At 37.9% G+C, this 22,599-nt stretch overlaps 1 protein-coding gene and 1 long non-coding RNA gene across 4 annotated transcripts in view; one reads left to right on the top strand and one right to left on the bottom strand.

Annotated features, from left to right (window-relative positions):
- The window catches only part of LOC131336512 (probable serine/threonine-protein kinase PBL11), a 61,510-nt gene that overhangs the window by 10,481 nt on the left and 28,430 nt on the right, over positions 1-22,599 (top strand). The window lies entirely within an intron of this gene.
- LOC131336553 (uncharacterized) lies at positions 523-18,224 on the bottom strand. Of its 3 annotated transcripts, none has more exons than XR_009202869.1 (5): positions 17,991-18,224; positions 13,539-13,822; positions 13,282-13,446; positions 3,323-4,207; positions 523-3,256 (listed from the first exon to the last, which is right to left on the bottom strand). It is a non-coding gene; the product is annotated as an uncharacterized LOC131336553 (long non-coding RNA). The 3 variants fall into 3 exon arrangements; XR_009202868.1 differs by having other exon boundaries at positions 523-3,236; XR_009202866.1 differs by lacking the exon at positions 523-3,256 and having other exon boundaries at positions 3,737-4,207; positions 13,539-13,675; positions 13,755-13,822.

Genomic DNA, 22,599 nt, shown 5'->3' with positions numbered 1-22,599 from the left:
AGTGATGGACTTGGTCGAAACACTGATCTGGTTAAATATCTTGCAAGGGTAAATGGAAATCAGTCCTCCCTGTACGTATCAAATGTGGAATTGGAAATTTTACGTCAATTATAACGATTTAACGTATTTGCTCTTGTACTTTGAATTTGAGGAGTTTGAAGCTACACTCGTAACAGATTCTCGCTTAGAAATTCTGTACCCTTCTGACTCAATTAATTTGAATTTGTATAGTTACTGTTCAATTTTGATTTCCCGGAGAGAAAAACACAAAGCATCCACTTTTTTTGGTCTTACAGGCACACAAACTTCTAAACTTTCATTTCGGGCAAAACCAAGAGAATTTCAGCATAGTAGAGGGTGTCAGGTCCTTTTAACATTTTTTTTGTTTCCCTACCAAAGCAAACTTTTTGACAACAAAATGAATTCAATAAACTCAACTAGTGAGATATAACTCAATGTTCATTGGCCGACATTGTATCTGACTTGCTTTACTATTGATCCTTCATGATATTCATATTACCGGAATTTTGAAAACTGCAATGTGACAAGCTTGTAACCATTTTCAACAAAAGCCATTGGAAACAGAAACCTGTCAGGTATTTGATATATATTTAGGTATCCTGCCATGACTATTCCTACTGATACAATACCCTTTTTTTCCTTACTGATAAATTAGGCAAAGCTTATAAGCCTGTTAAACCAAATGCAAGATATAAGCTTATAAGCTTGTATCTGACTTGTTTTACATTGATCCTTCGTAATATTCATATTGCCGGAATTTTGAAAACTGCAATGTGACTTTTATTTAGGTATGCTGACATGACTATTCTTATTGATACCTTCTTTTTATGCTCCGCTATTCTTACTGAAAAATTAAGCAAAGCTTATTCAAATGCACTTGTATATGATATCCGCCTTACTTTCATGATAGGTTTCCCAATTGTTTGATCACTAGCAAATTAGCTGCAGCCAACGGCACTCCAACCGTTAGGCTTTCAGGAACTTAATCTGACAGTAACTTCCGAATGACCCTGGTGACAAATCATATCCTGAGCTTCGTGAAAGCTTGCTTTACTTAGGTAACTCCTATTCAAGTATGTGAATTTAAGAGAAAAATCAGAGTAATTAGCAACCTTAATTGTATCAACCACCTGTTCCAACACTAGCAAATAGGGCATACAAACGTATGGTTGGGGAAATATTTGTAAACCATGCTTATGCCGACCAGCTTCAGTCACCCAAACTCGGCCGACCATTATTTATTTGAAAGACTAAAAATAAACTGAATGCATGCTTTTGACTTTCTATAATCAACACCAGCTTCACAACAATTTTCTCGCAAAAATTTCTCCATTTTTAGGCTTCTCGGTCAATTGGATTAGGCTTTAATGAGGTAGAGGATCTCATAGGTTGGGCCGTTTGGGTTTGACATGCTTTGCAACAGTCATGGATGGAGCATAATGGAACGACCCACGCAGTATTGGGGAATAATTGGGAGGGGGTTCAATTGTGCTGGTGGCACTCTCCCTCTATGAGAAGTGGCAAATGCAGTTAAGTTCTTGTCAGCTATGTGAAGCGGCAAATGGATAGGGGTAGAAGCAAGGGATGAGACGAAGGGGATAAGCCAGACAAAAAAGGAGGCGGTGATCTGGGTTGGGAGTGGTAGTGATGGGAGAGGCAGTGAAGGATGGATGGTAGAGAAAGTTGTGGGTTAACGTTTCCCTTCTATGAGAGAGAGAGAGAGAGAGAGGGGGGTTGGTCACGCTTGAACTTAGAAAATAGGCAACCGTTGGATACAATAAATCTGGCCCAGTTTTCCATAATGTCAATTAGGGGCCCACACTGTCATCCCTTTGAATACGGAGGTGAATAACTTATCAAGTTTCCATTATTTTCAACTAGATAGCATGCGTGCTTACTTGGTTGGTTGTTAACATTCCTAGCTGATTTCATTGCCACGTGCTTTGGTAGGAGACATTGGCCTAATAAATAACATGCTTGCATTGTCTGGCAGGTTCATTGAACTATATGCTTTATACGGTTTGTATGCCCGCACAAGCCTTGTAATGGTTAGGCACCGAGCAAGGTCACACTACTTTCACATGTATGAAGAATGGACACGGATATAGGATACAGTAATGACACGATATGCATACCCAGATACGCCAAAAACTTCAAAAAGTAGGATACAGATGACAAAAAGACGTCTTTTAATATTAGAACCACCATTAGCCAGCCTATGGGATACAAACACATGTGACATTATAGAATTCGTCAATTCGACAAATTATGGAAAAATAGGATATTACTTCAATCTTACTGTTTTGTTCATCTACAGATTACTAAAACACTAAGTTATCTGTCCAGAAACTTTTCTTTAATCTGTCTACACCAGGATGCACTCATCTATGGAGCAAATATCACAATCTCAATTTCATAAAATTTGGATGTGTAACTAATATCGGAAAGTAACTGATACTCCTTCATTTGAAATGAAAAAATTGTGTATCGGGTACATACGAAAATTCAATAAGTATCAGATACTATGCGCTAGAATCTCAGGACTATTGGTATTCGATATAGACATGACTCCATTCCATTAGGATCATCACTTTGTATGGTTATGTACTAGTCTTGAACAACATGCTTAACATGTTTACAAGTCGATGAACCTAAGGACACCAAGTTTGAGGAACTTGCATGCTTCTGAGACCGTGACAAGATGATTCCTACATGTTTGTTATGTGGAGACTAATTGACCACTCTACTCTTATAGCATTTTGCCATCAGAATAAGTTTTAACGTCCTTATCTATTGTTCAATTATAAGCATAATTAAATGGGACGTGTTAATTGTAAAGATGCCGCATAATTAGCATGATTAAATAAGTGATTTTTGCTTTGTGTAAGTTAACATAATTAGTCTATTGTAGTTAGGATGAGTTCATGTTTATCTGAGCAAATGCTTATGACAGTTTGAGTTTAATAAACTTAACATGCCACTGTTTAGTAACTAGTATAATTACATGGATGAAAGCTATTGCGTAAGTTGCCATTATTAATGTTCTTTTTTGAATGTTTTCTTATGGTGATTAGAATGTTTAGGCAGTTAGCATAGTGTTAAAACAAAGAGCATGATACGATGATTACTGCGGGTGGTGGTTTCTAGGAACTCTTTTCGGATCCGAACTGCTCTCCTCACTCCACCTTTGGAAGACCTGCACACAAGGCATAAGACTGTGGATAGCCGTACGCCCCTACGACGATCAAGCAAGTACGTGAAATAGAAGGGGAAAGTACTGTAGCTAGGAGAACGGGCATACCTCTCCTAAGGTTTATCCTCTAGTACTTTTAGGCAGGCGTACTTGCTCCCCATGACGTCACCCATACCCGCTTCAGTTATGCCGTCACGCTAAAATCACTCACATAGTCGGTGTCCACGTGCCCAGAAGGTCTGAGATCCTTTTGGAGCCCTTCAGTTACTACTGCATAGCTCAACTCCACGGTTGGGCTTATGCCTGACCCATAACCGTTTACCCGTGCTCGGTCTTAGAGGGTGTGGGTCAAGGTTACCCCTGCCAGGCCCAAATGGAGCGTGTGGGCATCAGGCTCAGCCCAGCCAACTCTTGCTCCTCGTGTGATTGGCAGCCATCTTGTTTATCTGGGTTCAGCCCATGACCAAAGTTGGGTTCGGCTTACCACAATTAATATTAGGGAGATTTGGCTTGATGTCTATAGGGGACAAAATTTACTGCATTTGGTCCGTAGATGAGTTTCTTAATAAGCAACGTCCACCCCACTCGGCGAAATAGCTGAATACCAAACTTACCTCTTCGGAATGTTTACTCAAACCCAATAGCTTCCGTCTTAGCCTCTACATGTCAGTTTGGAGTTAACCAACATGTGTACACACACGTCTACATTTTAGATCCGTCTAGATTAAATTTGAAAGGCATGTGCATACTTGTTTGAAGACTCTCACTCGTACTTCTCGACTGCCAAAGAAATAACTCCTTGCTCTTAGCCGCCAACGAAATTTTCAACTCCAGTTGTTTTCATGGGAGGCATGCCGTTAATAGCTTTGTTGTCGTCAAAGACTCGTGAAGAACACCCGTGTAGATGATCGATGAAGCTAAAATGATCTCCAAACCCGCCAAGCAATATCCAGCTTCAAATCCTTGGAGACGAAATGAAAGCGCTGCAAAAGTCTGACAAAAAATTAAGTGTTAGTGTCGCCATTAACCACCATGTCTACATAAGTGAGTATGAATGAATGGCTATCTAGATAGTGAAAAAAATCCAAGTTTAAGTGTCGCCATTAACCACCATGCCTACATATGTGAGTATGAATGGCTATCTAGGTCTTTATTCCCAAGGGACCAGTAGTAGTCACCTGGAACCAGGGGCCCCAATAAGACTTTGGTTTGGAATTCTACTCTCACCAGCATTCTATCAATTCCTGTGATGAGCCAGTCCGTACAAGCATGGATGGTGGAATGGGTCTCCCAGATTAGTAGGTCGTTTGAGCCAGATACCAAATTATCAAGAAATTGAATAGCTAATGCAATGGATGATTTACTCATCGGGGTGTTTTGCTTCAGGGACTAAGTCACGAGGTTGGACTACTTTTTTAGAGATGATGATATTCCCACGTTCACTAATATTGTTTTTACTCTGGACTAATAACCCCTCATGCTCAATAGTTAGTACTATCGAGTCCCCAAGAGAGGGGGAAGATCTAATCCTGAGATAATAGGGTGTGTAGAATTACTATAGAGAAATTTTAATTACCCTTGAAATAAATTGAATATGCAACTCTTCTCATCACATTGTCACTCATGCCATTAATTTGAGTATATACTAGCCCTTACTAATTAGCTTATGCAAATGACGAAATTCCAAAGATAGGTTTCTCCTTTTATCATAATTGCGTGGTAATTTCATCATTTTGTCAAATTATCCTTCCCTATAGTCTTTCAAATTAAACGTGGGACACACGTGATAAACACAAGTAAATTTACTTAAGCAGATGAATTCCCAAATATAAGACTTAACACACTTTGAAATAGTCCTGGGAAAGGTAATTTAATACCAGGAATACAAGTCCCTCGATTAATTGTACCATGAATTTGTGTTCTCCTAATCCAGTTCAACAGAACAAACGAGCCAATTGTGGTTTCTATTTTTATTTCTCACCATCAAGATTTGTTACGCGACAAGGGGCATTTAGTTTGATGCTTCTATTAGTGTAAGCTAAGAAGCACCGATACGGACATACGACGCGGATACGCAGACACATGATTTTTCCAAAATCAAGTAAATGGACACGATGGGGGATTCGTTTAAATATATTAGACAAAAATATTGTATTTTTCACGTAAAAGATTTTTAAAAAAAAAATCAATGAAAGAATGAGAATATAAATTGTGTTTGGGAATTATATTCACACTTTCTTTTTTGTCTTTCAGCAAAAAAAACACATACTTTCAACACTAAAAAACATAAAAGGAAAAGTGGATAACAAAAAAGGGAGGGTGAATATCAATTCCCATTGTATTTTTTTCATAACCTAGAAATAACTTTTGTATTTCTCAATTTTATCTAGAATATTTTACAGTTTTCGTACTTAAGTTATTTAATGTTAGGCTCTAATTGGGTTCATGTTTCAAATATTACATTTTCTAACCAAGTTTTAGGATTTAAAAATCACATTAAAGCCCAAAAGGTGTCCCCGAACGTGTTGGATACGTGTCGGAGCATGCTGAAGCACGTCAGCCTGTCAGGTACATGTCAGAGCATGTCCAAAACATGTCTGAGAAAAAAAAAATAGAATATTTGGACACATTTTCACGTGTCAGACACGAGTCGGGAATGCGTCCGAGTGTGTCCGTGTTCGACACGTCTAGGAATACAGATACAAAAGACCCAAGAGACGTGTCTGTGCTTCTTAGAGTGTAACTTTATAGTCACATGCATCTCCCTTCTTCATGATTTACAACTGGTTTTTAATTTTCATTTACATTTACACGCACGTTAATGAGACTAGGCAAGAAGTAAAATTGCCTATTACACGTGGTTTGGGTGACCACTAAAAGTAGATAAGTTTCACTATTATATTAAAGCAAATAGTGAAGTTTCTCTATTGTGTGTATAATTGGCACCATCTCCAAGAGATAAGTTTCATACATCTACGAGAATGGACAATCAAACTTACTTGTTATGCATGTCTTTACTTGCAAGATAAGATGTATAGATCAACTGAATCGAACAATGAGATTATTTGTTCTCTGTTCGATGGCATAAAAATATTTGTAGCAAAAAAACAAACTTCTTTTGCCATAAAACGTCGTCCGATGCAGTTGTAGTGATGATGTGGTGTGAAAGTTTGTTCTTGTAATACTATTTTGGGATTTACATAAAAAAATCTCTCTTAAAATTAGAGGACCTAAGCCAACAATATTTCTAAAAGAACCTAAAATTAGCTTAGACATTATTACTAATGCACCTAGTCTTCGTACATACAACCGATGTGCTTATGAGATAAGCTCACCATGATTACATAACAATATCGTGAGCCTTGAAATCCATGTATGTTTCTAGCTTGACTTTGGTAAACTTTTGAACACCAATTTTGCGAGTGTTACATTCAAAAGTGACGGTTCTAGTTCTAAAATAGACTGAGAATGGTTTCTAAAAAAAGTTACTTTTGAGGAGAGATATTGATTAATATACATGGTTGCTTTTTGTAATTTGAAGGGTGGTTGATACCCATGGAGTAGGAGTGGTATGTCTTCAGCGCACATGATGTAACCTAAGATTGGTATAAAACCTCCAATGAATTAGACCGACTTGGCCGCTCGGTTTTTTGTGTTGTACTCTTAAGCTGGTTAAGATTACCTAATTGTATTTTGCTATGTTTTAAGGATTTGATATGTTTTTGAGACTGGGTTGTTGAGTGGTAAGTAAAACTACCCTAAGGACAAAACCCAAAGATCTATCTCTCTCAAAAGGTTTCTGAATAAACATGCAAAACCTTGTCAGAGTTGCCCCGTGGATTGCACAAATAGAAAAACTTGAAATAACAAGCACGCCCCAGGAGCAAAGTAAATGAGAATCTGGTTACAATATCATAACCACCCTTTATCGAACCATCACAACAAAGCATACCTTGATCACAACCCAAGAAGCACGTTTACGAGAGAGAATCGAGCTACTAGTACAATAAGGGTACATTGATATTGGAAAACATAAAAAAGGAAGGGTGCGGGCACGACTGAGGACTGCGGTACAACTATGACAAATATATCTTTTCAATTTAGAGTAATATAGTAGTCGTAAGTCGTAACAATTACTATAGCTATATGACTTGAGGGACTTAAAATCCAACATCAATAAAAGTTCAACACCAACTTAAGGTCCAAATTAGATTTTATTGCCACTATCACAAACATCTTATGGGCCACAGTCTTTATTTTACAATCATCCTAAGCATAGAAAAAATAAGCCTTATCAATTTAGCATGATCTCTATGCTACTAATGCTAGGTATGGCAAGGCACGCCAAAAGTCAGAGAGAAGAACTTTGGTAGGTGTTGTGTATTCGGTGCATACTTAGAAGTACCATGTGAAGTACCGGTACCTGGCACGCCATATGTACAAGCACAAAAAGAAATATAAGTACCAATGCTTCATAGATCACAACTAATTTGACCCAAATTTGTGCACTCGGTGCGTACTTAGAAGTACCATGTGAAGTACCAGTAAGTAACTGGTACGCTATATTAACAAGCAAGAAAGTGATTTATACGTACCAATGCTTCATAGATCACAACTAATTTGACCCAAATGGGCCAAATCTGTACCTATCTCCTTTGTTCCTAATCATCGTCCTCATTCCCTTCATACGAATAATTTGTGTAACAGTTAGTGATCGCTAAAATTTTGGCCACTCATTGGCCAATGATTGTGATTTGGCTTCTTTGTAGTGTTGGATATATTTGTCCAATTTGTCTTCCTTCTTTAACCCAGACAACCCAAAGAGATGGGTGGTGGCAGTGGCATTGCGATCAAATGAATGGTGTTGGTGACATTATGTTAGGGTTGCCTATGTCAAATTTGCAGTGCTTGTGTAACACTGTAACTGTATGTTGACTAGATTGGCTCGACTTAAATTCAATTTTCACTTCTTAGTTTCAAAGGTTTCCTAGCACTAGTTTCTCAAAACACAAAAATTACAGTATATCGCACAAAATTGATATAGATGGGGCTAGAGAGTACAATTTGACAGATAGATATGCATGTATCAACAAATTCAGTTTAGGAATTTAGTCACTTTTTATTGTTTCCTGTTGTGAATTCTGTTGCCATCTAGCACATCATTGCATATTTCAGTTGGTGGATTTTACAAAATCATGTGGTGCTATCATTACATTAATCACCAAAATAAGTTTACATGGTCAATTTGGTGATCAGTTGTGAGGAATTTACTTCAACAATGAAGCTGGGGAAGAAAAGCTCAAGGTCTTTTAGGGTGACTGTTCTTGTGGTTGTGGGAAAATGGATTAGGTGGTTTTATAAGTTCCTTTGTGATGTGTTTTGTAGGAATAGGATAATTGATGATGGTTTTGATACAACAAAGAGAGAGAGAGAGAGAACAAGAAGGATTTAGTTATTATAATTTATAATATAGGTTTGTCTGTTGATTTTATTCGTTAATAAGCATAATATAGGCATTTACCGTCGAATTTTTTCATGATCATTTACCACGGGAGGTTTGCGTATATGTGTCGGAAAAAGTAAGGAATGTCATTGAAGTTCCAGAAACCTCGAGAGACACAACCACCATTGCCAAAAACATTAGGGGAGGTCCATGAAATTTACCCAAATCTAAATGGTTTCAACATCATCACGGTTGTTTTTGGTACAGCAAGAAATGGGTTTGAAGACCTAATAATTAGCATTATGGAAACAGCTCCGATCTGCCTTAAACTTTCAGCAGGATCACACTTTGAAATAATTTCTTTTATATTTTTCAAATGGGGATGCTAAACTTTTACCGCAAGCAAATCAATGGGATGTCCTTTTTTCCGAAATAAAACATGGTGTATTTCTTTAACACCAAGAAGATCAGTTTGTTTATTACTACAATATTGCAATTATAATTTCAATTATCAAACAAGGTCAGTGGATTTTAGAACTCGACTCATAATTGATCATGTTGAAAATTTTCATAACCTGTGGACTTAAACTCCATTCAGAAAAGAATTTTGGGATTGGACCTTTGTTAAAGATATTCTAAAAACAACAAACTCTACAGTTCTTTTGGACCACATTTACAGTTCACAGCAGGTTCCAAGATTGTATTTTGCGCAAATCAAACATTTTTTGGGCCTAGAGGATTGTAAATTCCTTTCTCATCTTTCTGGTTTCCCGATTAAAAGAGAATTGATTGTACTAGCAAGTGCCCTCCGTAGATTGTAACTATAATGATATTCCATAATTGGAAAGTAACTTGATTTTCATTGTTGAACTTGTTCGAGTGTTTGACTTGTTTAAGAATTAATCGTTCCCCCAAATCATATTGCGAAAGTAAGTAAAAACGAGGCGTGGAAATAATTACCAAATTCATCCAAGTCTGATAGCGCATCACTTTTTTTACAGGGCTTAACTGGGAGCAAACATTGAAGATATTGAGAGGCATTGCTCAGGGGCTACAGTATCTACATGATGAGGGCCTCGTGATTGGAGACCTTAAGTCTCCAAACGTTTTATTGGATGAGGTAATGAAAACTAGTAAAAACATTTTAATGTTGATGAATTATCTCTATGACTTACACAATGCTTGCAATGCCAGACCTCCGAGCCAAAGCTATGCGACTTTGGAACTCTCGGACAAATAGGAAGTCAACTTCGAGCCGGTACCGTCGGATTTTTTGACCCAACATCAGAAGGTGAGTGTATTCTGCATTATACAAGTTATATGTTAACCTTATAACATCTAAACTTGAAAATACTAATGAAATGACATAAAATGTCCATATGGATTAATAGAAAAGAAACTAAAATATACTATTGATTGTCCTCGCCCTTTCTCCTTCCACTTGCTAACTTTTAGCAACATACGTTTCTCTAGACCCACTCCATGAGTCCTAATAAACTGAAGAGAATGTCTCAAACATCACTAACCTACACAAAACCAGCACAACTCTACTATTGGGAAAAAAACATGAAGTTACCTGAACCTACGTGCCTTCGTATATTCCAGACAATTCTTCCTGATAATTTTTTACCACAGCTTTACTTTCTCAAATTGGGAACTTTAGAGAAAAACCAGGATGACAGTTAGCTGATTATGACAACTTAAGAATAGAAGGAATCACACTGTACCAACAGAAGAAACTAAACAAAGAAGGGGGCAAAAGAAATAAGTCATTAGCACTTGAACTTTTCTTTGCAAGTTGAGAAATAAGCTATGTAGCACCGACCCTCCAAAAGGGCGTCGTGTCCACATATTGGACACGGTCACACGGGGACACGGTGGGGACACGCCCAAATACGTATTGGACACGCCACGTGGCGTGTCCAATAATTTTTATTATTTTTTGAGCAAGGACATGGCTAGAGGTCAAAATGTAATATTTTTTAAATTTTTGGGGGTTAATATAAAATTATTAAAAACATTTGGGTTAAACTGTAATTTTTCCTTTGAAATAAATTTATACAATTTGTGAAATTATTCATATATAATGGTTCATAATTTATTTATATATATATATATATATATATATATATGTACATATGTTTATTTTTTATTTATTTATACACGTGGCTTATCTCCCGCCGTGTCCGTATCCCCATTTTTTTGGAATTGCCGTGTCCTGTCGTGTCCGTATCCGTATGCGTGCCCGTGCTACATAGGAAATAAGAGATGGACCAGTGGGTCACACTCAGGTTAGTTTTCTGGGGTACCCTTCTCAACGTGGGTGTTTGTTTGGTTCAGAGGGATGTATGGAGTTGGCCTTAACTGCCAAAAACTGTAAAAGGATAGACTGTTCAGAATTCCAAGACAGATTAGATTCGATAAGCTCAAATGTGCGGGGTTTAATTTCAGGGGCTAAAAAGGTAGTGGAGTAAGTGCCACTACAAAAGGCAAAGTTGAGTGGGATTTTGAGGTAAAGGGTGAACTTCTCTTTGTGTTGTTTTGGGTGTCATATAAGAAGCACAGACACGACACAAATATGCAGATATGTGATTTTTTCCAAAAACTACGGCATACACAATGATGATATGTTGGATATAAAAATAAATCAAACTTGTGTATATTTATAGATCCATATACCTATTCTTGTCACATTATATTTTTCCCGAATGAGAAATCAAAACATACCATTAACACATTTTTCTCGGCATGAACTTAACAGCCAAATTGTTAACCGCACTCCAAAATGGAAGTGCAAAAATCAAGTCTATATAGGAGTTCATTTACACACTCCCCTTATGAAGCGCGTTTAACAATTTGGGGAGCACAAATATCAATTCCCTTATGTTTTCTTCATATTTTTTCCCCCCGAATATATGTCATAAGATACTCCTATATTAGATTGAGAAGACAAATTTGTGCCCCAGAAAAATGAACAAGACAAATGTATAAAAGCGAAATGGGTTGGGAAAGAAGAGGAAGAACAGAGAGAAATAGAAATAGAGAACCGGAGGACTTGGTTGTGACTGCAGGATCAAAATCTCCCTCTCCCTTCTAGTTGCACTCTCAGTCTCTCCATATCGACATCTCTTCTCCTTAGTAGTTTTCTGGGTCTAGGACGGCCTAATCCAATTCAATATACGATGGAATTCAACGCGGCGTTTTCTTAACTACTGCATTTTTCACAATTCACTTATTGGCTATTGGTTGTAGTTGCATTTTGACTCATACAGTGTCCCTTGTGTGTCCGGTGAGCATCCATTGTGTGTCCGAGCATATCCAAAATGTGCTCGACTTGGAAAAGGACATTTAAATACTCAGACACATTGTGTGTCCATGTACCGGACAAGAAGGCCATGGATACAAGAGGCCTAGAGACGTGTATGTGCTTCTTAGGGTGTCATGTTGGCGGTGTGGGAAGGGAGGATCATGGAGAGGATGTATAATGGGGTGGGGTTATCTTGCCCTCATGTCTTTTTGAGAATATAGAAGATGGATTTTTATGGGTGTTCTCATCGATGTCATCGGTCAAGTGGTGCATGGGCTAAGGGTGGCTGTGTGGTAGGAGTAAGCGGTTATTGCTTTCTATAGGGATGCTCCGTGCCCCTTGGTGTGTTGATGGACTTTAATGAGGTGAGATTCCTAGAGGAGAGGTCGGGGTGTGATTCTTTTTGTACCCTTATGAGGAGGTTCTCCTCCTTCACAGAAAGCTAGAGCATGTAGATATCCCGCTTAATGAGGGCTGTTTTACCACATAGGTTGGGGTAGCTATACAATTGCAGGCCACCCGAGAGGCTGAGACTTGCATTGGCCAAAAGGATAAACTTCTGACGGAAGATTCGACAAGGAGGAACACAGCAGCTTTTGGGATAGTGGAACAACATAAAGCCAAGGTGATTTAGTCAAATTCATCACATGGAGGAGAACAATCAGTTCAAGGAGCAGGCTGAGGAGCAGCTTGGGAGGATTCTGAACATGGAAGAGATTACGTGGCGAAACAATAAATGTTTCCCAGGCACGGAGGAGTCTGTTCAAGATTTAGGATCCTCTTTTTGACATGGTATAGTTGGGTGTCCTAACTCTGAAGGGTCTCTCTGAGTCTTGATTGTATTTGTTGAATTCGTTGATTTCCTTTCTTGGTGACTGAAGGTGGGACTTTTGCTGGATGGGTTATGGTCATCTTTTGGTTGCTTTCGTACTTCGCATCCCGCTTTTTTCTTCTAGAAATTGTCCTAGATTCTAAAACATCACACGCATATCTACAAACATAACAATTAGTAGAGGTCTATTTATCACTCTATATGCTCATCACTCACCAAATTTTCATGATTTATGTCCAAACAATTCCTATTTATACCACAGCTTTAATATCTAAATGTCAGGCTATGCATTCTATGCATAACCGCAACTTCAAGATTTGATTCGATTCAAAAATCAGGAAAAGGTAACCTCAATTCACGGTTTCCAGCAATGCCTAATGCTAACAGACACCCTCTAAAATTGTTCCTTTACAACTGATTATGGGATTCAGAGCATTAAACAGTAAAGAAATGAGAATTGCAGAGACAATTCAAAGGGCACATACCTACAGCTTAACCTAACTTTGTGACTGATAAAGCTGAAGTGCTTTCACGTCTCCTTCTGCACATACTGTCTGTTGAATACTTGTCGTCTCCAAACGGCCTGAATGTATAATTTGAATCTAGATGAATGCATGGAGCCACTCTCTCACAAGACAAAATTTAAATTACTGCATCATTTGCACGCAGTAAAAGTTAGTCCTGGATTAATCATTTTGTTCGGTATATGGAGAATTCAACAAGAATTTAAATTTCAACTCACATTAACAGGTACAAACCAGACATGCATGGACATATATGCCTTTGGGGTGATACTGCTTCAACTTGCGATGAAACGGGCCGACACTTATTCAAAATATAATGGAGTGACATCACATATCTCAAAACACGCCAAGGATGCTATGGAGGACAAGAAAGATGTTGTTAGTATGCACTTGAAGGCAAGCGGATGCAATCGAAAGGATGCTAAATTGCTAACAGAGCTTGGCGTGAGGATGACAAAGCCAGAGCGCCTAGGCTATTCACGTCCGAAAGTAAGAGAGATAGCTGGCCATTTGGATGCAATGAAAGTTAGAAAATGGACAAGAAGTCTCACTGTAGGTTTTAACAAGGTTATGAAAAAGTTTAAGTGACTTTTTTTCCCATTTGGAAGACTAGACTAAAAGGTTATGGCTTGAGCTTGTATTTATCTTTATTGTATGAATGATTAGGAAATATGATATCGTTACTTGAAGCAAAACATGGTTTGAGACGGGCTGAACCACCAGAAATTAGTAAAATTGTTTGGATTTGTCTGGTTTTAAGAGCTTCACGGATCAATTTGGTTCTCAAAATAACCAATCTGTATGAATAGAATATGATCTTGGTTTCAGTAAAACAGGACCAATTCGACCCGCTCTCACCTTGTTACATGTTTAGTAGCCTGGTTATCCCTCAAACAACAAGCTTTTCTATCAAGAGTTAAACCTCTTTCCATTGATCTCCCAATATATGTTGTTATTCTGATTTGCTAGCTACCTAGGCTGCATCATGATAGCTTTAGCATATTTTGAGGAGGTTAGATGATAGTTAAACATCTTTCCATTGATCTCCCAATATATGTTGTTATTCTGATTTGCTCACTACCTAGGCTGCATCATGATAGTTTTAGCTACCTGGGTTGCATCATGATAGTTTAAGCATTTTTGGAGGAGGTTTGATGATGTTGTTCATGGGGCTGTGGAGAGGTGAGGTCAGTGGTCATGAAGTCTTAGAGAATTTTGTTGCTTTAGCAAACAATGGAGGGGCTTTCTATTCAAACCCTTCTGCTCTAGATGAGTCAATTTAGTTAAAGCGGAGGAGGTTGCATATTCAAGCCTCTCTCGCGTACCTTCACTGGATTAATGATAATCCAGTCTTAGGTTTTCCTTAAAAGTTGTCCTCCCCAAATTGCCCTCCTCCCTCTGGAGAGGAGCACGGAGCTTATCTCCGAAAGTTAGGCGAGGTGGGGTTTGTTCGGCCAGTCATAAATTTGTTGGAGTTAGTCAACTTCTTGAGGCTCATGTCTGATGTATGGAGGTGACAAAGGAAAAACAGAAAATTTGTTGTCAGACGTACTTAAGAGGTAGCGCAAGGAAGCATAAAAGGTTTGTACAATTCAACCCTTCAAATCTTATCAATTATGTATTTTCACCATTTCATAGTGGAATTCTTTTTGATAAGTATTTCATAGTGAAATTCTATATGGGTATATATACTAATTGGGAAAAATGACTTCCACAAAACCAAGATTTTTCTATTTTTCCTTTTCTTTAGTTATATAGTGCATGTGATACCAAAACTTAACGTATTCTTCAATAGTAAGCAAAACTAACAAAAGTGAATAACACATTATGAGTTTACAAAATAAGTAAAAGTTTGCAAGTAATGGGCATTTACAAACAATTTGATAAGTGTCCACAGTAACAAATCACACGTGTCCTTCAAAAAGTAGAATCTTTTTGGCCATTATTTGCCTTCCTCTTTGTATCGTGTTCAATCAAAGAATTTGGTACTATACCAAAATTGACTCTAGACTTTTCCTTTTTTAATGGGTTCAGATTTTTATACTTCAAGAAAGGATGAAAAGAAAAGTGAGCTTTATAATTTCAAGATTGGAGGAAATTATGAATTAAAGTGCGTAAAGTTCAAAATACTAACTGTGAGTTGTTTACATCTATAAACAAAGACACCATGTAAGATTATAGCCCCACTTCTCATTCAGATAAAACTATATGTAACTTTATTAACTATAATTGTTTTAATAACTAATGTGGCACATTCAAATGATATTGCAGCACACAAAATATCTTATTGTACATATTTCATTTTTTTATCCTTGTGATAAATGAAACTTGTTTTCGCTGATAAAAAAAGACCAATGTGGCACATTCAAATGATATTGCAGCACACAAAATAAATCGTTATGGTGAATATGTATAGGTATAAATAAACTATAAGCAAAAACAACAATAAAAATACGTGTCATAGGGTCACTTGACCCCATAGATTTGTTATTCCATCTTCATTTGAATGTTGAAATACTATTTATTGTCTTGATTGTAGCAGTTCTACATTAATCTCTTGTTCTAAATTATGTATTTTCTTCTGCCCCTTTCCTTTTTCATTATCCCGTAGACGAGATTGTCAGAAAAATACACCAATTTATTAGTAATTCGCATACTTGCTTGCTGCACGAGGACAATGAGGATGATGCACAAGTAGGAATTGCAACATGAGATAGTTGCTCCTCTTCATTGAGAGGCTTAGTTACCTCTCCTACAGTTCATTTTAATTAAGAGAAGGGAAGACGAAGAGGGAGGGGTGGGAGCGGAAAAACTATGCCCACTAGATGAGAATGATAGGAAATTGGAACACAAGGGGTCTAGACAACCCCTAGAAGCAAAAAGAAATCAACTCTTATATTTTAGTCTCAAACTTAGTTTCTAATATTAGGATTTAGGTGTAAGAATGTGACAACCACGAAAACATAGTTTGCTTCTAGTATTATGGAATACATTTTGACAAGGGATCCTCAAGTTCTATTGGTGGATGTGGTTTTCGCTTATGCTCAGTTGATTACTGTCAGCTTGTATGTGCTAAAATTATTATATTTCGTATGGGCGTAAAATCTTCATCTTCTATTGAACAGCGGTAAAATATCAAAGGGCGATCGGTGTCTATGTGCAGATCAACACAAAAGAGAGGGCGCTGATTCCTACTATAATTCAAAATCACGGCCCCAAGAGCATCTCCAACCCATACTCTAGAACTCCATTTGAGACTATGGGAGAGCTCCAACCCATCCTCGGTATCTCTTCTCTGGTTGAGAGGATGGGTTTTGGTCCTCTATATTCAGAGGATGGAGAGGATGATCCTCTATTTGAGAGGATGAAGATTTTAATCTTCAAATGCTGTATATCCTTCAATCAATAAAATTATTATTTCTTAAATTAATACCATCGTAGAATTCTCAACAAAACAAAACCCATATTGAATATACTCCATAATGAGAAAACAATCAAGTTTGTAAAGTCATAATTTGGAGGGAATATGAAATTTGAAAGAAATGGAGATGAAAACAGAGGGGTATGGTTGGAGTAGAGATGAAAAGTAACATCCTTTAAACTTACTTTTTTAATATAAAATATTATTTTGATACTCTATTTGGGAGTATTGGATTGAAGATGCTCTAAACAATCTTTTTTTTTTTAACACATTCAATTCATTTCATATCAAAGCCCGAAGGCAATACAAAATTCATCAAAAGATACAAGAATGAACCAAAACTACAAGGACTTCGACACAGGCACCCCCAAGACCGACGAAAACGACAAATGAGAACCAATCTAGGTCTAGATAGTAGAGAATCCCGACCAGACCCCTAGCTCAAACCCGAGAAAGCACATTTGAAATCTGGACAGCTTCACGGCTGCAATACCAGCACCCGCGGGGGAACCGGCTACTGTGTACCACCTCCGAGAAACCCAACATACTACTACGCACCAAACCGACCCAACACCCATCGGATCTGGGTAAACCAGACCGATACAGATCCGGACAGGACTGGAAGATCCAGCCGCTGGCAGAAGAAAAGGAAAAGAAATAAAACAGAAAACAAAAAACCCTAACCCAACAAACCCTATCCCCAACACCCCATTATTTCTCGCCAACAGCCACTTGTCGCCGGATTTGAGAAGACAAGGTGGAGACATGACGATTCCAGCCCACAGGTCGCCGGCCCGAGGTCGGAGAACCCAAAACTTGGTCACCACGAACTCAGCAGCTCTTGCTCTCAAACTGGTGAAAGATACACTGGCGGAGAGGAGAGAAAGAGGAGGGAGGGGGAGGGGGGAGGAGGGTGAGAGAGGCGGCGCCCCTCCCCCCCAGATCTGGACCGGTATAGTGTTTTCTAGAGAGAGAGAGAGAAAGAAAGAAACTTACGAAGAGCTATCTATATAAAGTCTAATTATATACATCTCACAGATCTGTGAATCCCAGATAAGAACACCTTGACAAATCAATATTAAAAGATCCATATGGGAGAAAATTTGAGCCATTTGAATGAACAAACCAACAATAGTAATGAAAATTATAACCAAGGCACTGACTATAGAGCTAATCCAATTCAGATACGATTAGTACCAGTCATAGGTATAGTAAAATTGCAACAGCAATAGGTCTAAGAGATTGAAACCTTGAGCGAATTTGAAATCGGTGTCTGCTTCGATTCCACTGGCGAAGTTCGACGAAAAAGTCCGGTGGCGCCGACGATGGCCACGAGGAGGTATTTCCGGCGGAGAGAGAGAGAGAGGAGACTGAACTAGATCTATCTCTCTGTATCGGCAGTCAGAGGAACCGCAACCTACCGTTTCCTCTTTATCGATCTGAACAAGATAAAAAGGGAAAGTGAAGTACATTCTATTCCGTTTGACCAAAAAAAAACAGGAAGTACATAGGTTCGCTTTAACAGGAAACAATTATTCGGTACTCCTGTGGCACAGCCGTGGTGCCCAGGCCTTCCTCTATCGCACAATCTTGCGGGATCCAATATCTCAAATGATCGTGGGGTGTCGGATGGGTCTGTGGCAGGCTGGCAGCGCACTGAAAAATGTCTCCTTTATATATATAGATAGATATACATATACATTATATTCTATATATTTTTTATATGTATATATGTAAATAACAACCAAGCCCTGCTTTTTAATCTTATTATATATACAGAAATAAATAGTAGATCAAACAGTTTTGAGAGCTGGGAAAAATAACGGCTCAGGATGTATTTTGATAATTAATATCAATTAAGGATATTTTTAGCATTAATAAATGTTGTCAACATATCATGGGCGAATATTAATTATCAAAATACATTTTTGGCCGTCATTTTCCCTTATAGTAGTCCCTTTGATTCCAACGGCAGAGATCCTAGGGCTTGGCCATTTTTTTTTTCTTGGGATTTATCTTGATTTTTTTTAAAATATTTGAATAAAAGTTGTATTTTTTTGTTTTTCGATTCTTGTCGTTGAGATGAATTAATAGGGGTAAAAGTTTATTGCAAAATGAACAAATGCGAAAAGAAATTGAATAAAGACAAAAAACATAAATCCTTAGTCTCAATTAGGTCCTACCGTCTAAATCCGTCAAATTAATCCCGTTAAATGATAGATTGTACTAGCGGCAGTATTAAATCAAACACTTTGTTCATTTTTTATTTTATTTTTGTCAATCGATAGAAGAGATCATTTTACATTAGATATAAAAGTACATAGTACAAACCCGAAATACAACATCAATTGTAATAGTCCACGAGACAATCAAACCTAACAACTCATCTAATATCTAATACAATAAATAAGCCCATTATAGGGTAAAAACAAAGAAAAAAAAGAAAAGCTCGTCTAATATCTAATACAAAAAATAAGCCCATTATAGAGTAGAAATAAAGAAAGAAAAGGAAAATTCTTATGAGGAAACATCACTCATACGCAGATAGGAAGACTCGAACTCCTGACCCCCTAATGAGATGCAAGAGTTCTGACCAACTGAGCTAGTCTCGATTAGTTAAACATGTTGCTCATTTAAGCACAAAGAAAAGGTAGCCTTTCACAATTAAAGCCCAATTTTCTTAGCTGTTGCACATGAATTTTTTGAGAAATTTCTAGCCGGCCCTAATTTTTTGTTTGGGTTTCATGGGGACCCCATTTGTAAGCATTATCCCATATAGGTCCTATTTAAAGGTGTTTTTACTAGTTTGCCCTTTTGAATAATTTTTATTTTGCTTGCTTAAAGAATTCTTGGTGCGAATTCTGGAGAAAGTTTTTGTGTGAATTCTAGGTGAAGTTTTGGTCTGAATTCTGGGTGAAGTCTTAGTGTGAATTCTGGATGAAATCTTGGTATAAATTCTAGGCGTGAATTCTAAGTGATGTCATGGTGTGAATTATGGGTGTTAATTCTGGGTGAAGTCTTGGTATGAATTCACACTCATTTTCAGAATTTACACTCTTTTGCAATATTCACATCTCACTTGCACAATTCACACCTCCCAAATTACACAATTCACACCAACATAATCAAGTTACACAATTCACACACTAAATTCACTGTATGGAGAAAAAAAAAACGTAAACAAATCACACCCAAAGGTTGGGAAAAAAAAGGCACTAGCCATACTATCATCATATTTCTTCCTCTTTTCCCTTTCGGCTTTTCAAGGGGAAAAAAAAAATAAAGAATACATATACCATACACCATATACATATACAATCAGATATACAAAATCATTACCAGATCCACACTGAACAAATCCACGCCGAACTCTGCCTCGCCCTCTAGGCAGAGGGCGGTGGCGGTGGTGGTGTGGAGTCCGACGCCAGAAGTTGTTAGGCAGATCTAGAAGTTATTGTGCAGCTTTACGAGCGAGGTGAAGTCAATGATGTGGGGGTATTTTGGGCGGCGACGCCCTCTGTGACTAAGAGATGTAAGGGAATGGCTTTTCCGCTCGATGCTCAGGCAAGATGCGACAAGGACTTCGTAAGTGGTTTCTCGGAGCTTCAAGTCAAAGAAGGAGAGGACAAGCTAGGCGGTGAAGGGGTTAGGGAGGTGATCGTCATTGAAGGGTGGAGCAGGAATTGAGGGTGAAGATGAGCGAAGATCTGACTTCTCGCTTGGATGCTGGGGATGTGGGGTATTTAGGATAGATCACTTAAAGCGGGGCTTATGTAGGTAGGGTTTGACGCGGGGTGGGTCTAGACAGTTGAATGGAGACAAAAGAGGACTGACTTGGAAGAAGCCCTGAATTTTTCCCGACTAAATTTTTCTTACCACACTACCAACATTATCAACATCAAACTGCACTTTGTTATGGGCCTATTTTAATTCTAATCCCACGGATTCAGCATCGTCCAGTACAATTCATTTTCCTGAAAATACCATAACTAGAATTGATTAAAAAAAAACTCCATAGCTAACCAAGTTTAGCACTATTAATCACTTTGACCTTTGGAAATGTCCTTTAAATTTTCCTTATGATCTGTCTGATAAAGAGAAAAAATTTATTTAAGCTACTCGGGCTTCACACAAACAGCTTAATCCTACGCCGCTTCAAATTGCCAATGTAATCGATTATGGAAGTTCATGATAGTCTGTTTACTAATTTTTCCCTCAATTGAAATCGACAGAAATTTTGGGAAACAATGCCAACAATAGAAATAAGGGCGAATGCGGCTATGTCTCCACAAGACGGATCCATGGTTCCACACCGTATTTCAGGACTTCACCGAAAGAGAAATGGCAGTCGAGTCAAATGTGAGATTAAGAACGAAATTGAAGACAAATGGAAGAGACTTCCATTAATCTTCAACGATTGATCCATCGCCGTGAGCGACACATCAAAGATCCTAAATTAAGCTTAGAATATGAAATCCTACTCCTACTCCTACTTATAACCCGAATGGGTTAGTAGTGCCAAAAATTAAGACAAATAAAGATAGACTTTGATTTGTTGGAGAGAGATTACAATGAAGTCTTAAAAGACTATTTATAGAAAACAACAAACATAGGAAATAACTTCCTAACTTCTCCACTTGTCTTCATTTAATCATATGCATCCACTTGTCAAATAACTTCCCACTTCCCTTCAAATGCGTAGGAGTATGACAAGTGTCCTTTTAACTTCCAAATGTATAGGAGTAAGCCAAGTGTTCTGCATGCAAATAACAATAATAAAAGAAATACTAATACTAGTTATATTATTAATACGAAATAATAAAATAGGAAACATTCTCATAATTGCCACCTTTTGGTCATTCATCGACAGACGGTGAAATATGGTGTAAACACAACCCCATAATTAAATCCATCTCACAGCTCTCGCCTAATTTATGATCTTGTTGAGAGAACTCACTCTTTTCATTTCTCATACATTTTGAGTGGCAACACAGAAAATTTGCCAACACAAACAAAGTTTTTATGTCCCCGCTCCTGCAAAGTTGTATTCTTAACACATTAAGGGATAAAGTTATTATCGAGATCATCAAAAAAGATTTTAATTAAATTGAGCGGCTCCAAACATTTGTGTGAAAACCCAAAGATGGATCCTACAAAATACCATGTACATTTGGCATACACCAAATGGTGTATCCGTAGTTGGACTTCGCTTGATTTTCAAGCTTGTACTGCTAGTTAATCTCTATCTCTATCTCTATCTCTATCTCTACTACTTATAAAAACGTGAAGAGCCTAGAAGTATTTCCCACACTTTTATTCCCAAAAATACCCTTTTAAAAACCAAGAATTACATACCTAGCACGCGGGGCGTTCCCCCTGAAACTATAAACGATGCATCTTTTCATTGAACGACACGTAAACCGATAAGTTCCGGCCTGATGCTATCTCTTGCAAACGTTTTTATAACGACGCGCATCGTCAAACACCACAACCCAAACATAATAAAATTGATTGTTTCACGCCACCGGCCAACTCGATAAACAACAAATAACTAACAGAACGCTATCACCCACTTCCTTAAGAAACTACATAATCTCTCGATACGCCTTCCACATACCCTTCTCTCTGCCAGATTCTCCACTCTCCACCTCTCCTCCACAAACAGGAGTGTTTTCCCCCTCTCCCTCTCAAAGTTTGTCTTGTTTCTCATATATAGGCCATGCACAATTATCCTAGCACCTCACATGTACACATACATTAACCACCTCAGCACCCCACATGCACCCACACACACTTCTCAGCCACCTTAGCCTTTCCATGCAATGGTCATATGTATCTATCCAATTCATTGCCCCACT

This window comes from Rhododendron vialii, chromosome 1a (assembly GCF_030253575.1).
Source record: "Rhododendron vialii isolate Sample 1 chromosome 1a, ASM3025357v1".
NCBI lineage: Eukaryota > Viridiplantae > Streptophyta > Magnoliopsida > Ericales > Ericaceae > Rhododendron > Rhododendron vialii.
The sequence above is the reverse complement of the archived record's forward strand: the minus strand, read 5'-3'. Positions and strand labels throughout refer to the sequence as shown.